General features: G+C 46.9%; 1 long non-coding RNA gene across 1 annotated transcript in view; it reads left to right on the top strand.

Annotated features, from left to right (window-relative positions):
* Window positions 1-8,864: 8,864 nt before the first annotated feature.
* The window catches only part of LOC149366107 (uncharacterized), a 45,511-nt gene continuing 31,300 nt past the window's right edge, over window positions 8,865-23,075 (top strand). Inside the window, exon 1 of the long non-coding RNA XR_016283961.1 lies at window positions 8,865-9,196. This is a non-coding gene — a long non-coding RNA (uncharacterized LOC149366107). The remainder of the gene's footprint in view (window positions 9,197-23,075) is intronic.

The raw sequence follows: 23,075 nt of genomic DNA, 5'->3' as shown, positions 1-23,075 counted from the left end.
AACGTGGAAGAAGCTTTCCAGACAAGCATAGTGTTACAGGCTGAAATTTATTCGTTCACATCATAATCCGAATCAAAAGTCCCACTTATCCTTACATCCTACGTGGCTAAAAACTCTTCACACACTATGTCCACCAATAAGGCCCGAAGTTCAGCCCCTGGGCGGCGACCGGACGGTGTTCTTTCTTTCCATCGGAGATGGCCGCAAATCTACATCGGATACACATTCTCGCCATACAGGTGACATCATCGCACAGCTGGTCCTCATCTGCTTGTTTTCTAATTCTGGGAAGAGTTCGTGTTGCAGTCGCTGCCGTCTCTACCCAGCTCGGGCGGGAACCTACGCGTATCGCTCCCGCGCAAGGACGTCACTGCTCCAGTCTTGACCAGTTTCCGCCTTGTCACGGCCTGCGAACGCTCCTGCTGCTTCGCTTGCACGAGCCCGTCTCACCGCCTAGTCCGCCCTCTGCTGACAGGCCGCATTCGAGGGGGAACGTTCTTTACTGACGTTCTTCCATTGTACTCAGACTGGTTCGAGGAAACCGCTCAGTTCAGGTGCTCAGGCGAGTTTGCGGTACACGTCGAGCGTAACTACTGCCTTTATGACTATTAAGGAATATGGAATAGAAGTGCCACTTGAAGAGGGAGTATGTCTGAAAAATAAATGAGTGGTCTGTAAGTGCACATATATTTGCATGTTCCACATAAGCTATTGACCTATATATATATATATATATATCGCGATGGGAAAAGACGTCAACAGCTGTCGTTGGACATCGCGTTACTAACCGTCCTGTTTTTTTTGGTTAGTGTTCATTTCAATTGCCTCTCCCTCTACCGCGATAACCCGCGCAGCCCTCCACTACGGCAGCTCTCTCTTTCATCCCCACCTCCCTTCCTTCGCACATGGGGCGGTTGAGGTGTCTCCCATAAATGTGACAGGTATCAAGCCCTTCATTCCCTGATAACCAATCGTTTACCGAGATAATCATGAGCCATCTAAATATTCAGTACCACTGCACATTTCTCCCCTGCTTTCCTGCATCCTTCCGTAGACAGGTTCTTCCACGCGTATATAAAAGCCTTCTAAAAATATATCCCTGGATGACAGCCAGCGAATGTATTGTCTCCCTGTTTTCTGTCCAGTCGTTTGCTCAGGTCGGAGATGAATGCCACCAATAATTTTCCAAGCTGCATTGCGATCATCACCTGTTGATCCCAGTTCATTGGGAGTATCAAAAGATTTATTATTGTGGCATCGTTTCCTTATCAACCCTACCCGCTATGAAATACCTGGTTTGCAGGCCTTTAAGGTAGTAAGTGAAAAAATTGGTGTGTTTTAGCTCTGGTTGAACCTGGTTGGTTGCGAAAGCAATACAATGTTATGCTTGGTCACATCCGCTTGGCTTCATTCCGTTTAGCTTGCCTAATCCCAGCTTCTGAACTCGATACAGCTCGTTTAGCTGCTTCGGCTTCTCGTCGTTTCCGCAGTCGTTCTTCTTCTTGTTCTTCCGTTTCTTGGGCACGTTGTAACCTTTTTCTTGCATTCTTCCTAGCTTGTTTGTCTGTCGCCTTAAAGTTAAATTGTTCAGATGCAGTAGAGCAACTAGATTCAGATATAGACTCTTCGTCGGTGTCTTCCATGGCGAGACTCCTCGAAGAACGTGGCGCGAACGGCTCCTCCTGGTTGCGGTGGAGAGAGCAAGCTGACGTCACGCGTCGCCATAGCAACGGAGAGGCTGACGTCGCAACATCTGTTAGGCGCGGCGGCGGCTCCTCGAGGAGCAGGGCGGCCCACGGACCACGCGACGAGCGGTTAGACCTGGCGTAGTATTGCTTACGCAATAAAAATGCTTTTAGAGGAACTCAACGCGGCAAAAACGACCATAGCTCATGTTTCTCAACCGACTTTTCTCTCGCGCCATGCGCCTTTAAACGCACCAACAAGAATAGTTTTCCACGCTAGTGCAGCACGCACGCAGACATCCCCCTCCCCCTTTTTTTTCATTGGAGATTCTTATAGACGCCAGGTAAGCTGAGTTTGTCGCTCGAAACGGACTTCTGTTCAGCGCTTTCTCGTACTTGGGGTCTGCTGATAACGTGGAGACGTCTAAAAGCACCAGATTAAGTGAAGGTGTTCTTTCAGCGACGTTCACGCAATCCGTAATGCTACCTTTTCTTTTGCGACCGTCAGGTCACGTGAATTGTGCCAGCCCGAAAAAGACAGACAAGCAGCCGAGTGAGATAAACCAGAACGGTCAGCAAAAAAAAAGCAAGATAACGTCACGGGCAGGCGCGCGAGATTTGGCGAGACTAGGCCTAAAGCAGCGTCCGCCCAGCCTTGCGCTCCTGACCCTGTTCGGGCGACACCCGTTTGTTCGCAGCGTGTTAACCTCGGCCTGGAATTACAAGACTAACGGTACCCTGGCCGTCTTTATCGTCGACCTCTGTGATTGCGGACAGTGACGTCAAATGAAGGCCTGTAAGCTGCAGTATCGCCTCCCTACTGTAATCGGAGCCCGACAACGTTGTGTTTGTGTTAGTTGTTCGCCTGACTACCAGCGGCCACAGCAGGTCTACTCCTTCGTGTCATGTGCAAGGGAATCAGCCACAGTGCACATTCCAGCTGTGTCCGCAGTGCTGTGTCGTCGGCGTCGCCTCGTCAAGCATCCTGAGTTGTGATTGCGTGATCGAGGTCTTCTCAATGGTTATGACCCTTCAGTCGCAGGTGCTAAACTGGTAAGTGTGATGACAATGTGAAAGCTTTGCTGCTTATAACATACATCACCCAATTACGGGGTATTGCAAATCTCGGCATTTATTAGTGTGCGAATACAGTGGACGCTCTGGTCGGCATCCCTTTAACAGCGTCTTCTTACTGTGAAATATTTATTGCGCGCATATAGGAAGTACTGCTTCAAGAAGCATGAAAAACAACACACGATCATCTGTTGCTACGGAGCGATAGCGCGTGCATGTGTTAGCTAGTGAGTTTTAGAAAGTCGGGCGACGGTACTACATGCCGAAGTTTTCATTTTATACGCGTGTTTGCCGTTTCCAAATTCGGAGGCCACGTTCCGGAAACTGTTTCTGTATTCATTCATCACAGCGATTGTCTTGTCCAGAGCGTCCATCCCGGATGTGCACTCAGTAAATTACAGGAGACACCCGCGCTAGGTACTGAGTTCGAATCCTAGCATCACCGGGAGAACGGTGGTTTCATGATTGCTGCTAGCGTGCTTAAGTAAGTTGGCAGAATTTTTTTAGTTGCCAACCGTTACACTACGTGATTGTTAGGACAGCCACAGGACGAATTTTAAGGCCAAGGTTTTTTTTTATTTTTAAACGCTCAGGGTCAAATACATTCGTCGCCTTGGCTTGCAGTAACAATTCGCAAAGCAGTGCTTGGCAGTAAGCACGAAAGCAGATTGCGTCAGAATTGCACAATTTCGTTGGCATTTTACGTAACCACAACTGAACACGTCGGTGTAATTTCAGGGCAGCGGGGAGCCGTACGCGCCTATAGACATACGCGCCGCACTGTGCCGATGACAGGCAGTAGATGCTTTCAGTGGTCGAGGGACCTAACGATAGATCTGCGTTGCTATCGTCAAAAAACTAACTAGCATCGGTTGCAGTCACATAGTACGCTTCGCGGCACTACGTTCAAACTCTCAATCACGTATTGATGCCATGTGTGGCCTGAATGACGGCAGAAACGTCTCTGTGGTGTTATTTCTATCACTGAATACCCAAGGTACTATCTCTGTTTTGTCATAGTTCAGAACCATAGGTGGGCCTCTGTACGAACGACGACTATGAGACGGGAAGAAGGTTGCTCGAAACGAGATAATTCAGATTATACTTTCAAGTATCCAAGGGCGTCCGCAGAATTTTTTGCAGGGGGGGGGGGGGGCCATTGGTTGTTGGCGCCGGAGGGGGGGGGGGGGGGTATATTCGTAGCGAAAAGGCACTATTTGCGGAGTAAATTTATTTATTTATATATAAATAAAAAATAAGTAAAATACACACATGAAAGAAAATTACAAGCAGCAAATTAAAGCGCGGATTGTAGAGATACATTGGAGTTTATCAACAAAGAAACAATTAAAATTAATAAAAATGCAAAAAGATACTATCAATACTCGAAGTGCTCAGTCTTACTGCGTACGGGTTCTCGACTCACCCGAATTGATGACCAGCACACAGCGCAATATGTTCACAAACACGCAACTACAGTCACTCAGTCAGTCTTCCTTGAACAGCAACTGTAGGCGCCTCGGATTTTTCTGGGCGAATTGCGTAGTTACACGGGTGATAAATTCATTTCTGTGCTTCATTACACGCTCTCAGTGCACAGTCATCATATATATTGATTGGAAAAATGGTTGAACGAGTACGTTGAAAACAAAAGATGACTATATATACAACGAAAACTTATTTACAAGATAAATGCACGCTCGCAGCTTCATACACCTCGCTCCATCTTGCTCGCGCATCCGCACAGTCGAGCAACCGCACACACACTGCTCGCCGCTCGTCGTTTTCTCGTCCGCTGTCTTGGTTGTTCTCACCTTCGTTGACAACCCGCCACTAAAAACACCGAAGCACAAACACAGAGGCGCGCACACGTGCAAGGGCTTACTTGCCACAATATCCACGAATGCGCACTTTTGGGGTGTAAGGAACGCCGCGCGACTTCCGAGGGGAAGGGACACCCGCAACTAATTCGGCCGGAAAATTTGTTTTTGTGCTTTTATGGGGTTCAGAGCCCCAAAACGACTCAGGCTATGAGGGACGGAGTAGTACAGAGTTTCGGATAATGTCGACCACCTGGGTCTCTTTACCATGCACTGACACGCACAGTACATGGGCGCTGTTGTGATTTGAGGCCCAGCCAGAGGTGACAGGCGAGCCAGGCAGGCGCCATCGGGCTGCGTTGACCAAAGGCGCTGGTTTTCGGAGAAGACGCAAGGAACGCTGGTGTGGGGGCGCCTCTGGAGACTGCGTCGCCGTGAACAAAAGCAGCTAATCCCCTTTGCCGAAGGTTCTGAAAGCGGCGCTTCTACCGCACTGAGCTCTCCCGTGGATCGGAGGAGACAGCGCGCGGCGGCGGCGCCAACTCGTCGCCCGCTTGCCCCTGAGCAGCCCGACAAAGCGGGGGTGGACACGGCTGATTTGTCCTTCCCCCCTCAAGAATTCATCGGTGGCCGGCGTACGAACGTATCATGATTATAGCGAGCGACCTGTGCCCTGTGCACTGTCTGCCTCCGTGTCGCTATCTCTGTAGAGATCAAAGAAACAGACACCCAACTCAAGACGGCTCGAAGCACATGCTCGCCGGTGCCGCTGCATGTCTGCAACAGGTCGTCCTTCAGCAGAGCTGGCGGTGGCGTGGTTTGAAAACGGCGGAACGACGCGCGCCCGGACGCGGCATTTCGCAGATGTGACCAAGCGTCGAAGCGGGGCTGCTTTTACCCTTTTGGCTGAGCGCACCACCGCCCCTGGCGTGCGGCCATCACTCACGGTTCGAGTGAGTGATTTTCCAGGGGGGTGCAGCCGCCCCCCCTTGCCCCCCCCTCCGGACGCCCATGCAAGTATCGCATTTACTCGATTCTAACGCACACTCGTTTTTCATACTGCCGACGGCAATAGAGTGTTGTTGCCGTAGTTTCGTTTTCGTACTCGACCGTCATGCGCAAGTAAGTTTCCCACGACTCTTTTTTTTTTTTTCAGACGAAAGGTTCGCGTTGGAATTGATTAAAATACTGTATTTGCTTTGCATCGCGCTTGGTACCAAGCTACAATGAAATACGGGACATCTCAAACGACAAGACAAGGCCCCGAACGAGGTCTTACATAGTGCTCTAGTATTTTCGCCCCTTTTTCTTCGGTTAATCAACATGGGCCACTTCACAGGGTGTGAGGCAAGGCTAGCTGGTAATCTCTAGCAACGGGTAACAGAGTGCCAGAAGTAGTGACTTACAAGGAAGACGATATGACCGCCGACTTTCAACTAGACTGAATTACAGCTTCCAAAAACAAAGAAACAAGTAATTTAATGACAAGGCTCCGTTTTGCACATCATACGCATCATCACGCTTTCATTAATTTGCGCACACTGCCATCGCTACCTTTGGACTCAAAAAGTTTGAAAGTAATGCCACACTCAGAGACAATGACGTGGGTGGCGTTCATGGAAGCGTGCTGCATGTCGGTGACTCCATAAAACATGAGAATGGGTGTTGCGAGCAATGAAATAAATGCTGGCCCTGTGTGAAAGTCAAGAATTTTTACCTTGTTTGAATCCATAAGTCTAATATCTGTTTTGTAGCGAAAGCTACACTAGGCTAGTCAGCGGCGCATTTCGGGGGGTCGTCGCAGGCCAGTACTGCGCATGCATCGCAACCATGACAACCGGTTGCCATGGTTGTGAGGCGCCTAACCTACCTTTTGTTACGCATATCCTGGCCTAGCTGAGCTAAGCCACAGCAATTTTTTTTAATACCGCGTTTAGGCAAACGTAGCAGGGGGCGGCAGAAAATTAGGTGGGCGGATGAGATTAAGAAGTTTGCAGGAACATGGTGGCCGCGGCTGGCGAAGGATAGGGTTAATTGGAGAGACATGGGAGAGGCCTTTGCCCTGCAGTGGGCGCAGTCAGGCTGATGATGATGATGATGATGACGCGTGCTAATCTAAACTGACGGCCGTTTATGCGACAAGTACTTATCCACGCATAGAGAGCAGTTTGTTGAAGAACATCAGAGAGGTTGAGCTCAGTAGCTCGGACGACTTGAGATCAGGGGAAAGGGAATAAGGTAGAGGAATGTGGGTGACGAATTCAGTTTAAATGACAACTGTCCAATGAACATCCGCGAGTTAGAAGTTTGACACACGATCACGCAGACCACAAGCGTGTCGGTGCATGGGAAAGGTTTGCCGCATGTATAGAGATTTTCACATTTGCGTTTTTTGGCGAAACTGTATTTCCACTGGGCTGTGCCAGCAGCGTCCTGATTGGCAGATTTCATACAGGCTTACACCGCGCATGCGCTGCAGGATCCAACACGCACGCGCGCACGCTAAATCATGCTTTAAACAGTGAAAAGGTCTATACGCTTGGAAAAAGGAATCCAAATGGCTGAGTCTGAAGAAATTTCATTTGAGTTATTCTGGTTGCAGCAACCGGAAGAAAGGCAAAAGGCAAGGAGCTTGAAAAAAGTCTCTGCTTCGTGTGCAGCGCGGCATAGAGGCATTACAGATATGTAAAGCCGCAATCGCGAACACATATCACTTATATTTACACAACGTTAAATGCCTATGATATGCATTAGAAACGTTCCTGGATCTAAAACCTAAAAAAAAACCTAACAGAACGAATATCCGGACAACAGGAGATCTCTATAGAATTGCTCGTGACAGACCGCGTGATAGCGGAATGTACGCGTGTCTGCGATCGGCACAGTCCGTTTTCGAACTGTTGTTGGGCATCTTGACCACTTCCGTGTGGCTGATGACGACGAAGGGAAGCGTGGAGTCAGTTGTGCGGATATTGTTGCGAAAGCAACACTACGCTAGTCGCCGAGCCATTTCGCGGAGCCGAGGAAAGGTCATACTGCGCATGCGCGAGGAGCAGTGACGTCACACGGCGCACACCTGGCACGTCGCCACCGCCGCGCTCGCCAGTTGCGCATGCGCAGTAGCGGCGCATAGCTAGCGTACCGGGGCCGCCGCCGCTGCCGCGCGCCCCTCTCCGATGCACAGTAGCGCCGCATGGGGCCGCCGGCACGTCAACTGTACGTAGTGACGTCACTTGCTCCTCGCGCATGCGCAGTATGGTCGTGCAAAAGCACACGAAACGGCGAGACTGTGGGCACTGTAGCTCACGCTACAATATATGGCTTCGCGCAGATGTTGCTTTCGCAATCCTCCAGGTTTAACCAGAGCTAAACGACAGCCAATTTTTCTTAACATCATCGACAAATGGACAACGAAACATGGATGGATGAATGGCAGTCGTGCTCTTGACATGCAGGATCGACCAGGATCGATTAGCGTTGTAAATGCAATCCTACCAATCCTTAAGAACCCTTGAAAGTAGTGCACTATCGTCCTCTCCTCGCCCACTGCTTTTTACCGCTCATTCGTTCTCTGCTCGCACTCATCTAATGAAGTCACTCGATTTGCTATAAATGCGAAAGCATTAAACACCTGATTTGAAAAAAAAAATGCGCCGTCGGTCATAAAATTTGCCCTTCGGCTGAAGGGATGTGACGCCACCAGAGCGGGCAATTGTAATCGGCAAGCCTGAATACAAATGGGCGTAGTTATCGCCTAGAAAAAGATAGAAAAATAGTTGTTCAACCGCCGGAGGATGGCAGGGGCCAATTCGTGGGACGAAACAGATATTCGCAACGTGCCTTCTTTCGTTGTTACTGCTCTCGTGGTATTATGGTAACGTTCCATGACACTCGATCAAGTAAACGCAGTTTTGGCGATACCCAACCATACTTGTTGCCGTCTCTTTTATCGGGATGAGCAAGTGACGTGACACTTGCATGCACCAGCCTTAAAAAAAAAAATGCCAAGCAATCGAGTGCGATAAGACGAAAGACGTAAACCTGAGTGAAAGAACGCGATCCGCCGCCTAAAAACAAACAAAAAAAGAAGGTGTGTTTATGCCATCGGCTGGAACTCATGCAAATTGATATTGAAGATAAGACCCCCCCTGCTGCTTCCCGGCGCGAGGGACGAGAATTGGCGAGACTTTGCCTAAGCCTACCGTGCTTTAGCGACGCGGCGGCAGCATGGCGTCGCCCTTTCGGTGGTGCTCGGGTGCATTTTCTCAGTAGTTAGTGACGTCATTAGAAACTGACGTTATCTAAATTAACTAACGAACCCTTCGTGCTTCCGTCGTCGTACTGTGGCAGCAGCTGGAACCCTGTGTTAGCCGGGGCCTCGAAATTTCCGTCATGTGAAAGCGTGCAAGAAATGCAAAGTGCCCAGCCACTACGGGCTCCGGACTACGTCGTGTTCGTGCCAGCAGTTTGCTTGTCTATTGCTAAACACGGCAGGTCGCCTCTTTGATCGTGTAAGAAAGAACTCCTGTGCCAAAGTGCGCTGTTGTCGGTGTCGCCTCTTCAAAGGGCTTGCATGGACGATGCCTTCCCAAAGCTTGATTCGCTGCAGCAAGAAGGGTAAGTGTGATTGCAATCGGCCAGTTTTGCAACTCGCGCTGCTTAGCCCACGAGTTTTGCAATACTCGAGCTTTTGTTAGCGTGGAAGATGTGTTGATCGCAAACGCGAAGATACCGTAAAGACCTATATTCTACCCCAGGCTATTTCTTGCGCTAATCGCGAAGCACAGGTGCAAGCAATGATAGGCAACACGCAGTCATGTGTAGCTGAGTTAATCGTGTACCTGTTCCTGATCCAGAAGTGGAAGGCACGCCTCGAAGTGATCGTCTGTTTTAGACAGCAGGAAGTGAAGTAAGAACCGAAGTTGTTGGCCAGCGAGTACTGCCTGTTTGGGAGTCAGAAGCACTGTCAGCCTCCGCTGTGGCTCGGTGGTTATAGCGCTCGGCTGCTGACCCGACAGACGCGGTTTCAGTTCTGGCCGCGGCGGTCGCATTCCGATGGAGGTGAAATGCTAGAGGCCCGTCTACTGCGCTATGTCAGCGCAGGTTGAAGAACCCCAGGTGAAGAACCCCGCGCCCTTCACTACGGCGTCCCTCATACATAGCCTGAGTCGTTTTAAGACGTTAATCCCCCATAAACTAGAAGCACTGTTCTGCCTGGTACCGCAGGGAACCAACTTTCGTACCAACGGGTTCAAGCATACCCCGGTAAGGGAGAGATTAGGAAAGGCGTAGAGGTTAGTCGGACGAAGATACCGGGTTGCTACCCTGCATTGGAGGAAATGGATGAGGTGATGTGAAGGTCTATAAGAAACGGTGAAGTGCGTTTTCTACAAATTGAATTCCTTTATAGCATCGGAAGAGGGGCCTTCCGTTTTTTGATCAGCAGTATAGGAACGCGATTCGATCGCATCGGCATCCGTTCGCGTGCTTGTCTTTCATATCGATGGCGGTGTCAGGCTTATGTTGAGGAGGAGGTCCCAAGTTTCGTAAAGAGTTTCAGCCTTCTGAAGTTGCACTAGCACTTTTTACACTACCATGAACTGTGTGCGGAAGGAATTTTACTGCCGGCTGACCCCTTTAGCTTCATGTGTCCTTCTACGTTCACACTACTGAGCACGCAACGCTTTAATAAGCCGCAATTAGTACGCGGAGTACGCAGAGAGCCATGACAACGTTTTCACGCTCCCTTTATTTTATTTCCAGCTGTTCACCACTGGCATAGACACGATCGTATCGCGTATCGCACAAGTCGGCATTAACTCGTCGCGTTACAAAACTGTTGCGTTCTTTTAATTTTCGATCCCTTTTTATCGGTTACATCAAGAAGCCGAACCACAGTCGTGCAAGCTATCGTAGACGCGACGCGCTGCCATGTTCCGAGGTTATCGGGATTCATTCGGCTATCTACTTGTTGCGTTTAACTTTACCCACAGCATTCGGGTTCGTCACCGCCGACACGCGGCCTTAGGACTGTCTTTTCGCCACGCCACTCGCATGCGCGCTAGAAGTGATTAGAAGGCTGGCAAGATTGGAGTTTTTCGCAGATGATTTCCCAATGTTCGAAACTGTTCGCGAAAATGTCTGTACATCCTTTGTCACAAGCACCGGGTGTTTCACCAGAGATGTTCAAAAATGCTTAGAAATCGGCTTTTTGAGTTAGAAGGGCGCTTTTTTTCGGCATAGCATTGTGAGCGGTATAGCACAATAGAATACAGTTAAGACCTGATAATTACTAGGATGGTTAACTAATATTACATAGCTTTGTAATTATCACTGTCAGTCTCCTTATCTACTGACAGGCGTGTAGCCCTTCGTAAGTGGTATCCATATCAGTTTTTAGAATATTGAAAACGAATTTACTCTCGGCGGTCTGGCCTAAGAAATTTTGCCTGAATCGCGGCAGAATACACGCGCTTTCGAGAAGCTTGTAGGCAAAGCAGCCCTCCCAGGGTCCGTAACTCGTCGAATTCGCAAAAATTTGGACGTGCCACAGCAATGTGCCGAGCATAGTTGGACCTGAATCATCAGCACGCCAACAAACTTGAAAGCTAAATGAAATGAAATGTTCCTGATTCGATTGTTTTAACCAGTTATTGGTGTTTTTGATGCGGTCGTAATATGGTTACGTCAATTTTGTGTACCTTAATCACGGATCGAAGTTCAGAATGGCGCAAAAGACACACACACAGGAAAAAAGGGGATGACAGAAAGAGCGCTCTTTCTGTCATCCCCTTTTTTTCCTGTGTGTGTGTCTTTTGCGCCATTCTGAACTTCAATCATGAACCAACTAGCCCCAAAGCAAGTTCTTCTGAATCACGGATCGCTTGCGGTGAATGGTACTACACCTAAGAGGCCGGTCATTTAAAGGACAAATAAATGCGAAAATTAGGAAAATGCTCAAAAGTGTGTCCCATGGCTATACTGCTCTCAGTACCGGGATAAGCCGGCGTTATCTTGTGACATCGTTGCGTGCGGCTGCTCACCTTTTATCAGCATGAATTTCGAGTGCTTTGTTACTTTCAATGGCTCATCAGTGGCGTTCATCCGACGAGACAGATCCATAGCCAGTCCAACACTAGCCACATAACAATCCGTACATTGGCTAAACAGGCCTTTTTTTTGACAAAAAAAAAAACCTCAGATAAGAACAAACAGTAAAAAAACGAGAAAGAAAACAAAAACAAGAAAAATAAAAATAAAAAAACGGCAAAGCCATGAATAAAAATAATAAGTAATAAAATAAAAACACATCATGGCAAAAACTAAAATTGGAGTGAGAAACGCAGACAGGGAAAGGCTTTCACATTTCTGTTCGTAAGCACACAAGTGAAATCATGTAATTTTGTTTGCCCTCGTGCTACGTTCTCGTAGGGTACGTGTCCGGCCTTATTTTTTTTTTTTCCGTACCAGCCACAGTTTGAGTGGTATGGTTTCGACGCTGTTGCCTTCGGAGGGACGATGTGGTTTTTATTCATTCATTTAGAATTCTTCCAGCCCAGTAAATGCATTATTGCAGGGGCCATACATAGTATGGCCCCTGCAATAATTTATTTCCAAAGCAAGAAAAGCACGCATCTCCATGAGCTCCATCGGATTTAAGGTCCATGCTGACAATGACAAGCCCATCTACGTGAACGATCACCTAACCCCAGAGAACAAACGTCTCCTTGGCAAAGCACTGGCTCTGAAAAAAGAAAAAAACTGGGAGTTTGTGTGGGTAGACAATGGCCGTATCAAGGCAAGGGAGACCAAGGATAGCGACGTCTACCGTATCTCTGGAGTTGATGATCTTTCAGTCTTCACGTAAAAGGAGCACCACATATCAATAATCATCATGCACTTCTCACTAGACCACTTTAAAAGCCTCCTCCTTAATTCAGCTGATACCCATAAGTCTATTATTCATTTTAATTCTCGCAGTTTACCAAGGCATTACGATGACTTAGTAAACTTTTTAACGCTCGTTGATCACGCCTTTTCAATCATTTGTCTTTCTGAGACATGGCTGTCATCCGACGATGATAGGCTGTTTGCTCTTCCTGGCTATCACAATGAATACTATCACAGGTCAGCTGATCGACACGGAGGATCTGCTATCTTTATTTCTAACGCTATATCATACAAACGCCGTCACGACATCGCGTTTCAAACAGAAAAGTGCGAATCAGTATGGTTAGAATTTGACAAAGCAATTTTTGCTTCACACAGAAACACTGTCATTGGTAGTATCTATCGCTCACCATCCGCGTCTTACGAGCACTTTTGCCGCGAACTAGAAGTCATCCTCCAAATTCTAAATCGTCAAAACAAGAACATTGTAATCGTAGGTGACATTAATATTGACATAACTGACATTTCTGACAGCTCTTGTTCTGTATACACAAACTGCTTTCTCGGCCATGGTTTGGAGTCACTACTGGCGTCACCAACGCGCATTGCTCATCGAGGCTCTAGCACCCTCATTGATCATATATTATCTAATGTCATTACGCCTCAAATCGCAGGAGTCATCAACTTTGATATCACGGACCATTATCCCACTTTCCTGTTAATTGAATGCCCTAATAACACGCCCCCCAGAAAACGCTATAAGCAAACATTTGATAGAAACCGGTTTGTTGCGATAGTGGCTGAGACTAACTGGGATAGCATACTACAAGAAACATGCGCCAATAAAGCGTGCAGTAAATTTTCTGCGAAGCTCAAAGAAATAATTAGCTCATGCACATCAGTAACTCCCATCACTCATTGGTATTCAGTTCCCCGGAATCCATGGATAACCAAAAGCCTTCTAAGCTGTATAAATAAAAAAAATAACCTTCTCAAAAAGGTTAGAAAGCAGCCATTTAACGTGCACCTAAAACAGCGCTATCAAAAATACTCAGATACTCTCTCCGCAGCACTTAAACGCTCCAAACAAGATTACTACCAAAATGAAATACTTAGAAATGGAAATGACACTCGTAAGAATTGGGTAACAATTAAGGAATTTCTGAATATAGCTGAAAACAAAACGAGCATAACGAAAGTCTCTGACGGTGAGTGTACTTTAACTGATCAAACTGACATTGCTAATGCATTTAATTCCTTCTTCTCGCGCCGCGGTTCCCCGCCTCCAAGTAGTTACTGTGGCCCTCGTCGATGCCCTCACTCTTTTTACTTGCGCCCTACTTCACCAGACGAAGTCTTCCAAATAATTTATAGCCTAAAAAATACCGCTCCTGGGATCGATGAAATTCCTTCTTTCAAAGTAAAGCTGGTGGGTCGTGAGCTGTCTAATGTACTTAGTGACATTATTAATTTAGTATTTAGGACTGGTGTTTTTCCAACTGAACTTAAAAAAGGTAAGGTGACGCCGATATTCAAGAAAGGCGACAAAGAATGCCTAAGTAACTACCGTCCAATAACTATATTGCCTTTCTTTAGTAAAATAATAGAAAAGTTAATTGTTAATCGCATAATGAACTACCTCATTAAATTCCAGCTGTTAGCAGATCAGCAATTTGGATTCCGGCCTAATTACTCCACAGAACTAGCTTTAATCGAATTCACAGACAGTATTAAGCAATATATTGATAATGGGTTGTTTGCCGGTGCTGTTTTCTTAGATTTCACCAAAGCATTTGACACAATTAACCACACTATACTGTACACTAAATTAGAATCTCTAGGCATCTGTGGGCCTGCTTTAGCTCTTTTACGCAGTTATCTCACTAACCGTATACAAGTTGTCCAGCTACAAGAAACATTGTCTTCCCCTTTAACTATTAATTTAGGAGTGCCACAAGGTTCCATTTTAGGTCCGCTTCTTTTTCTCATTTTCATCAATGACTTAACTTTGTCCTTAATTCACACAAGATGTATACTTTACGCGGATGATACGACATTATTCACTCAGGTTAGCAATTTCACAAGCCTAATAAACAAATTAAACATGGACTTACAGAATATTGTTTTATGGTGTGAAAATAACTTACTACAACTTAATCCTACAAAAACCACTTTCATGATATTCCGCTCTCATCAAAAGCATGTCATCCCGAGCCCAGCCATTTATTTGGGACATCATATTATCACTGCCTCCGAATCCGTTACATTTCTCGGCATCACGCTTGACTGTCATCTAAAATTTCATCTACACACCAAATCTATCAGTAAAAAAATTTCATTTGGAATAAGGGTGTTAATAAAAACTAGACTTTTCTTTCAACGCCATGTTCTCTTATCCCTGTACTATGCTTTCATTAACAGTCACCTTAATTATTGCCTATCATCATGGGGTAATACCTATCCATGCCATATGTCATGTATTTCTCATCTTCAAAATCAAGCACTTCGAATTTTATCTTTCAGCCCATACACAGCCACTGCTTCACCTCTTTACTCTGACCTAAACATTCTGCCATTGAAATGCCTCCTTAATCTTAGGTTAGGTCTTCTAATCTACCGCGCTCGCAATAATAACAATCAACTTCTCTGTTTTTCCGTATCTTTCCTTTCTAATAGCAATAACACTAGATTCTCTGAACAAAATAATATGCTTCTACCAAAAGTGAACACAAATTATGGAAAACAAACTGCTTTTTTCTCCGCCATCAAAACCTGGAATTCATTACCACTAGCAATCAAATCCGCACGTTCGCAGCCCGCTTTCTACACTTTACTAAAAAAACATCTATAAAAAAAGCTTCATGCCATGCTTAAGGTTGCCTTCATCTTAATTTATGTTCCCCACTCTGACAGCAAACGGTCATATTGTTAATCTAAAGGAACCTCTTTTTTTTTTTTCTTTCTCCGCCTGTGCATTATATCTGCATTTATTCAATGCCCATTGTTATCTGATGTCTTTTTGTGTTCTTTCTATTGCTCTTATGTTTTGCTATTTTATGCCTTTTTTGTTAAATTATGCCCGCTAACTATTGTGTAACTTATTCATTGCCGCAAATTACACTAATAGGTTTTAACTTGATTGTATACTTTTATAGCTCCTCTGCCAAACTTATGCACTTTCCTTATGTATTCCTGATGGGAGGTCCCCCAGACAGTTTTCACTTTGGGACCTCCTACTGTACTAACTTTTTTATGAAACTTACAACTCATTTGTATTTCGTTTTAATAAACCTTCAAACCTTCAAACCTAATACTCAAACCAAATATAAGCACGGGTTAACCGTTTTTACAAGATAATGAAAGGCAAAAAAAAAGCGTCAACTGTTCAGTAACAGTCGTCGAATTCAATGTGGAAAAAAATTACCAGACGCTGAGGCAGCGTATGATAGAGTGTTAGCTCTAAGTTTGGCGATATCCGGTACAAATTTCGTTATATTCGGAAGTCTCTATTATAAACCGATTTTGATGCCAACTTATACAGTATAAGAACACACCGTTTGACACCACTTTGAATGTCCTACGTCAGGTATTTTAGTCGCAATGGAGGTCTGAAGATCCAAGAAATTATGGTTTCGGATACCATAGGTCGTCGGCACGAATCCCTATAATATGCAAAGCTTTTATTCGACTAGTGATTTTATGCTCCATAAAACGTTGAATTGTTTGCTACCACTCCGAATAATCTACGCCAATTTGGTTGTTCACAATCTGTTACCAAATGTTTGCACACTGGGGTATAAATGAGAAACAAATGTAGTGTATATGCGCACTTGTAGCGGCACTTGGGGTTGGTCGTATCTGTCCTCGCTTCGGCGAGCGCGGCTTCGGCCGCTTATCTGTTTTTGTTCAGCAGCGTCCGCTCCGGCGGACGCAGTTGTTGCTGCGACGCGCGTCTTTTCTTTCCTTTTTTCTCTTTCCTCTGATCTTTTAACTCTCCTCTATCTGCACGTGGCAGCGGTGGTGGCTTGGCTTTACCCAGTAGGCAGGCCTGTGCAATTTCCTTTTCATCCTTCTCTCAGTCACAACAACAACAGCACTTGGGGTTGGGTCACATATGGCATGGTACCACCCTGGTATTTGATGGTGCACCACCTGGTAACTGTGGATACTACCTATGGTTACGTATTATGGCGGCCATGTTAATCACCTGTTATGCAAACGCTAACAACGGTGGCCGCCATTTTTAGACAATCACCTTGTGTTGCATGCTCACACGACCTTGAGTAACGCGAGTGGTATCTAACGCTCCGAAAACACGAAACAAGAAAAAGCGCGAAGACATGTCCGACAGCAATGTTCGGAACTGGGCCTCGGACTGGCATTCGAACCCACGATGGGGCAGCTTGGTGCATTCATTGTAGGAATGCGGGGAGAAAAAGAAAGGAGCGGTCGAAAGTATCAGTACCGCATTTTGTCTCGCGTATTTTCCATTCATGATCGCACCTGCTGCATAAGAAATGCGGTGGTAGCAATTAGGTTTTAGGGTTAATAGCACTCTTACTGAAATGGAGGGGGTAGAGAAATTCCAACCTAATTCGCAACCGGCGCCCTTCTAGCGGGTACGAGTTCAGCTCCTGTTTTATATAGTTACAATGAACATTAAAAAATGCTTTTTAATAACAAAACTGCGAAATGCACACAGCATGTGGATAACGGTTTAACGGCTTATGGGGTTTAACGTCCCAAAGCGACTCAGGCTATGGGGGACGCCGTAGTGAAGGGCTGAGGAAATTTAGACCACCTGGGGTTCTTCAACGTGCGCTGACATCGCACAGTACACGGGACTCTAGAATTTCGCCTCCATTGAAATTCGAGCGCGGCGGTCGGGATGGAACCCGCGTCTATCGGGTCAGCAGCCGAGTACCATAACCACTGCGCCACCACGGTGGACCCATGTGGATAACGTGCTCCATAAGAACGCTAACATTATCTTAATTCATAAGAAAGGAGCTGTCAAGGACTTGAAGAATTACAGACCGACCAGCTTACTGTCCGTTGCTTACAAAGTATTTACTGAGGTAAACGCTAATAGAGTCCGGACAACCTTACACTTGAAACAACCAAATGATCAGGCAGGCTTTCGTAGAGGATACTCGAATTAGACCAAATTCACGCTGTCAATCAGGTGGTATAAAAATGCGCAGTTCTCTACAAAGTCAGCAATAAAATTCCAATAAGGAAAGGTGTCAGGCAGGAAGAAACGATCTCGCCTATGCTATTCACCGCCTGTTTACAGGAGGTATTCCGGGGCCTGAAATGGGAACAGTTGGGGATAAGAGTGAATTTAAAATACCTAGGTAATCTGCGATGCGCTGATGACATTCCCTTGCTAAGTCACTCAGGACATAAACTGCAAAGCATGAAAAATTAGTTAGACAGGCAGAGCAGAACGGTGGGGCTAAGAATTAACATGCAGAAAACCAAAGTAATATTCAACAGTCTAGCTAGTCAACAGCAGTTCGCAATTGGTGGCGAGGTGCTGGAAGTAGTAAGAGAATATGTCTTTATAGAGCAAGTAGTGACAGCTGATCTGGAGAATGAGAGGGAAATAACTTGGGGGGTGGTGGGGTGGAACGCATTAGGCAGGTTCTCTCAGATTATGAATGGTAGTTTGCCAATATTCCTCAAGAGGAAAGTATACAACAGCTGTATCTTACCGGTACTCACCTATGGGGTAGAGACGTGGAGGCTAACATAGAGGGTTCAGCTTAAGTTAAGGATGACGCAGCGAGCTACGGAAAGAAAAATGGCTGAGGCTTAGCTGAGGTTAAGCCTAGTCAGATGCGAAGCATATTGTCGCCGAGTTGCATATCGAGCACGCCGCTTGGCTAGACGTTCTTCACGTTCTTCATCAGTCTGTGTAGCACGCCGCAACTTTTGCTTCTCATTCCAACGAGCAGCCCTGTCTCCAGGAGGCATCTCTATCCCGTGTACGCCTAGCAGAGGCAGGCGCACCCCCTTGTATACCGCCGCTCCAGCATCACGTGTTCACTACAGCGCACCTAGCGGCAGAAGCAGGAAACACATTGGTCGCGACGCCTCGCGCGTCGGCGCGAGCTGGGGCCCCGTTTCTCCTATGTCGTTACGTCACGCATCACGTGGTCCTCCTTGGTCGCGACGCCTCGCGCGAGCTGGGCCCCCGTTTCTCGCCTGCTGTGACGTCACGCACCACGTGGTTATCCTTGGTCACGACGCCTCGCGCGACGGCGCGAGTTGGGCCCCCGTTTTTCATCTGCTGTGGCGTCACGCATCACGTGGTATGACATGGAGGTCACGAAAGGTCAATGGTAACGACACCGCCGCGCTCGAGGAGCTGGGTTGGGCTATTTTAGTATGCTTCGCATAAAAATAATATGTGTAGCGTTAAGAGCCTTCAAGTGGGCAGAGTGGATGAGGGAACAAACGCGGGTTAATAATATTCTAGTCGAAATCAAGAGGAAGAAATGGGCTTGGGCAGGACATGTAATGCGTAGGCACGATAACCGCTGGTCCTTAAGGGTAACGGAGTGGATTCCAAGAAAAGGCAAGCGTAGCAGGGGGCGGTAGAAAGTTAGCTGAACGGATGAGATTAAGAAGTTTTGCGGGATACGGTGGCAGTAGCTGGCGAAGGAGAGGGTTGATTGGAGAGACATGGTAGAGGCCTTTACCCTGCAGTGGGTGTAGTCAGGCTTACGATGATGATGAGGTTCAAGTTGAACTTTATTTCCTTTTAACAAGAAAAGGAGGGGCCAGGACTAAAAGCTGTGGAAACAGCTTGACGGGGTCCTGACACCCTTACAGTTTTGGCACAGCAGCATATAGGAGATAAAAATCAATTTGCATGTTCGTAGACTAAATCTGTCTATACATGGCTAAAACATAAGACAACAGTACCCAAAGAAACAATAAGTAGTTGAATACAAAAGAAAACAGTTTCAAGTTCAGTACAACTATTTCGTACAGAAGAAACTGATTTCGCTTTTTGACACTTAAGCTGGATCAAATCCGACAGCACGCAACCTGTTCAACAATTTCGGTATTGTGTAGCGTAGTGACAGTATATATGAGTAGGTGCGAGGTACTGGAACGAGATATTTTTCTTTACGTCGTGTTTGTCTATTTCCAACATTTTCTCTTAAGTCGGCAAGTAAGATTATAGCACTGTCATTATATCTTATGTAAGATTTATAAGTTATTATCAGTCTGTAATCAAACAACTGGAATACAGGAAGTACATAAGTTTGAAAAAAGCTCTTGGGTGGGATGAAGATAGTTAGCGCCAGCGATATACCGTAGGGCTATTTTTTGCAATATACGTAATTTAGATGAATTAGTCACTCTTGTGGTGCACCAAACTAAGGAACAATATTGTAGAAGAGGTAAGACAAAAACGTTATATACGAGAAGTTTGATTCTTGAAGGTAAAAGATATCTTGTTCGTGAAATGGCGCCAACAGCTGATGGTACTTTAGATTGAAGATAATCGATTTGGTCATTTCATGTTAGGTGCCGCGAAACGACAACTACGAGAACTTTCACAGAGTACAATTTCAATTTGATCTGTTCCTAGCCTTATGTTTATATTTTCTGACGAATTCTTCCCTTTCGGTGAGCAACATACTGCCTCTGTTGTGCGTGTGTTAATTTTCAAGCAATTTGCATTTACCCAAACATTTAAGTCATTTAACGCGGTATTTGCCCGTTCTTCAATGTCGGTTTCCGTGATCCCTGATATAAAAATAGTTGTGTCATCAGCATAGGAATTCAATACTACACCCTGTGTACACTGTCCCATATCATTAATATATATAAGAAATAAAAGTGGTCCCAGTGTGCTTCCCTGTGGTACGCCAGTATGAATGGTTTGTGAAGGAGATTTAACGTTATTAATTTCTACAGATTGCTTTCTGTTAGTATGGTATGACTTAAGTAGTGCATGCGGTGTTCCGCGAATGCCATACCTACGTAACTTTGAAAGAAGGATGTTATGATTTACCAGGTCAAATGCCTTAGAAAAATCGATGTAGATTCCTATCCCTATATGTTTCTTACTAAATGCTGCTTTATGATTTCCTGTTGTGTTAGAAGTGCTGTTTCTGTTGAACGACGTTTCCTAAAACCATGCTGATAGTCCAGGAGAAAGTTATGTCGAGAAAAATATGATGGAATTCTGATGTCGAATATTTTTTCTATACTTTTGGAAAATATTGGTAGTACCGAGATAGGTCGATAGTTTCTGGACCCGTGTTTATCAGGAGCAGAAGCGAGCAACCAGCCAACAAATACTCCGGTGAACTATTCTATTCAAGTTTGCGCGCTCGGCAAACTGCGCCGTTAGCCAATAAGACGGGGAAGTGCCGCCATCTATTGGCCGCTTTAAAAAACACGATCTCCAAAACACGGCCGCCTTGATCACGCGCGCACCCCATTGCAAAAGTCAGTGTAATCGAGAAGTTCCCTCGCGCGCCGCGGAGCGGCGCTGTTCTCCAACTCCTGCTAGAGTTACTGTATATGCTACCAATATGCAGTAACTCTAACTCCTGCTAGGGTGCCTCGATGCCAGCGCTGCGCTGGCATCGAGGTACCCTAACTCCTGCCGACGGCGTCGCGGCATGCCACACGCTTGGCGAAGCGTATACATCGGAGAGTGCACGTGTCCAATCTGGCACCAGCTTCGCTCTAAAATATGTTGACAGCCAGAGGAAGCCGCAAGGAAATCAATGTACGCCGCTGTATATCCTCAAATCAGGTTTACACACAGTGCACGTTTCGAGACCCATCCGAGCTACACGAACCATCCTAAGCCTAGATGTCAGCAAGGCTTTCGACAACGTGTCACATGCTTCCATCCTGGCAAACCTCTCACAAATGAATGTAGGCACTCGCACTTACAACTACATCGCCGACTTTCTTCATAACCGTACAGCAGAACTTCACATTGCAGACCTCCACAGCGAGAAGATCACACTAGGCACCCGAGGAGCACCACAAGGAGCAGTCCTATCTCCGTTCCTTTTCAACACTACAATGAGAGGCCTCCCTCCGCTCCTGGAAAAGATACCTCACATTAAACACTCAATATATGCCGACGACATTACCCTGTGGACCAACTCTGGCTCTGACGGGGAAATCCAAAACTCCCTCCAAACAGCAATCGATAAAGTACACTCCTTTGTAAAGGCGAACGGGCTCACATGCTCCTCCACGAAGTCCGAATTACTAGTCATCAGGGACAGACGAGCTCGCCTGCCCGTCCCCGACCCGCAAGAACCTATTGTGCTTCAAGTCGACACACATCCCATACCTCCGGTCCGCACTATCCGCGTTCTGGGTATGTTAATACAGAACAACACGCAAAACTCGGAGGCCATTCAGCGCCTCCGCACCACAGCCAATCAGATCAACGGCCTTATCCGCCGCATCAGCACCCGCCGCAGAGGTATGAAGGAGGATGACCTCTGTCGGCTCACGCAAGCTTTCCTCATTAGCAGGATAGTCTACTCCTACCCCTACTATCACCTCCGCCGGAAGGACGAGGAAGCTGTGAACAGCATTATACGTTCAGCGTACAAAGCGGCACTGGGGCTACCTCAGTACGCCAGCACACAGCACCTCCTCCAACTCGGCATCTACAACACGCTCACAGAACTCATAGAGGCACACAAGACCGTCCAAATCCACCGCCTCTCCCGCACTAAACACGGGCGGCTCATACTTGACCGTCTCAACATCAACCCCATAGGCGACGTCCACCCCACGACGCCCATTCCGATAGGGGTCTATAGCCGCCTAGTTATAAAACCAGTCCCCAAAAACATGCTTCCTGGCCGCCATGATACGCGCCGTCAGCTGAAAGCCCAAGCACTAGATGCCACATACCTTGCCGACGAACACGCAATATACGTACTCGTAGATGCTGCACGGCAAAGTGCAAACACATACGTGGCTTGTGCAGCCACGCCACAGTAGTAGCTCACTCTCCGACAGCGGCAGAAGAAACCACCATCGCGCTGGCCATCGCTGACCCACGTACGCGCACAGTCCTCAGCGACTCCAAAAGAGCAATACAAAATTACTCGGCAGGTTTTATCTGCCACCCCGCTGCACGCATCCTTCGCGGCTGCACTTCCGACCATAAGATCAACCTGGTCTGGGTACCCGCCCACGCGGGAAACTCTGGAAACGAAGGGGTCGACCGACTAGCCCGAGGACTAACCAACCGGGCGGCCGGCCCCACGGACCCAGACGCTCTTGCCGAGGCTCCCCAGACCTTTGCCGAAATTACCAACCTCTACAGAGAGATGAGACACCAGTTCCTGTCTCCACACCCCGACTTGAATCGAGCGCAAGCCACCTTGCTCCGCAGGTTGCAAACACACTCTATCCTTAGCCATTCTAGACTTTCACTCATCACAGACGGGGAATACGACCCCGTCTGCCAAAATTGTTATCAGGGAGAAATCGCCACCCAGGCTCACATCCTCTGGGGTTGCGCGGGAAATCCGCCCCCTCGAACCTTACTGCCAGCTCCCTCCGAAGACGGATGGAACGAACTCCTCAAAAGGCC

Source organism: Amblyomma mixtum, chromosome 1 (assembly GCF_055824585.1).
Source record: "Amblyomma mixtum isolate Tamu chromosome 1, ASM5582458v1, whole genome shotgun sequence".
In the NCBI taxonomy this organism is placed as follows: domain Eukaryota; kingdom Metazoa; phylum Arthropoda; class Arachnida; order Ixodida; family Ixodidae; genus Amblyomma; species Amblyomma mixtum.
The sequence above is the reverse complement of the archived record's forward strand: the minus strand, read 5'-3'. Positions and strand labels throughout refer to the sequence as shown.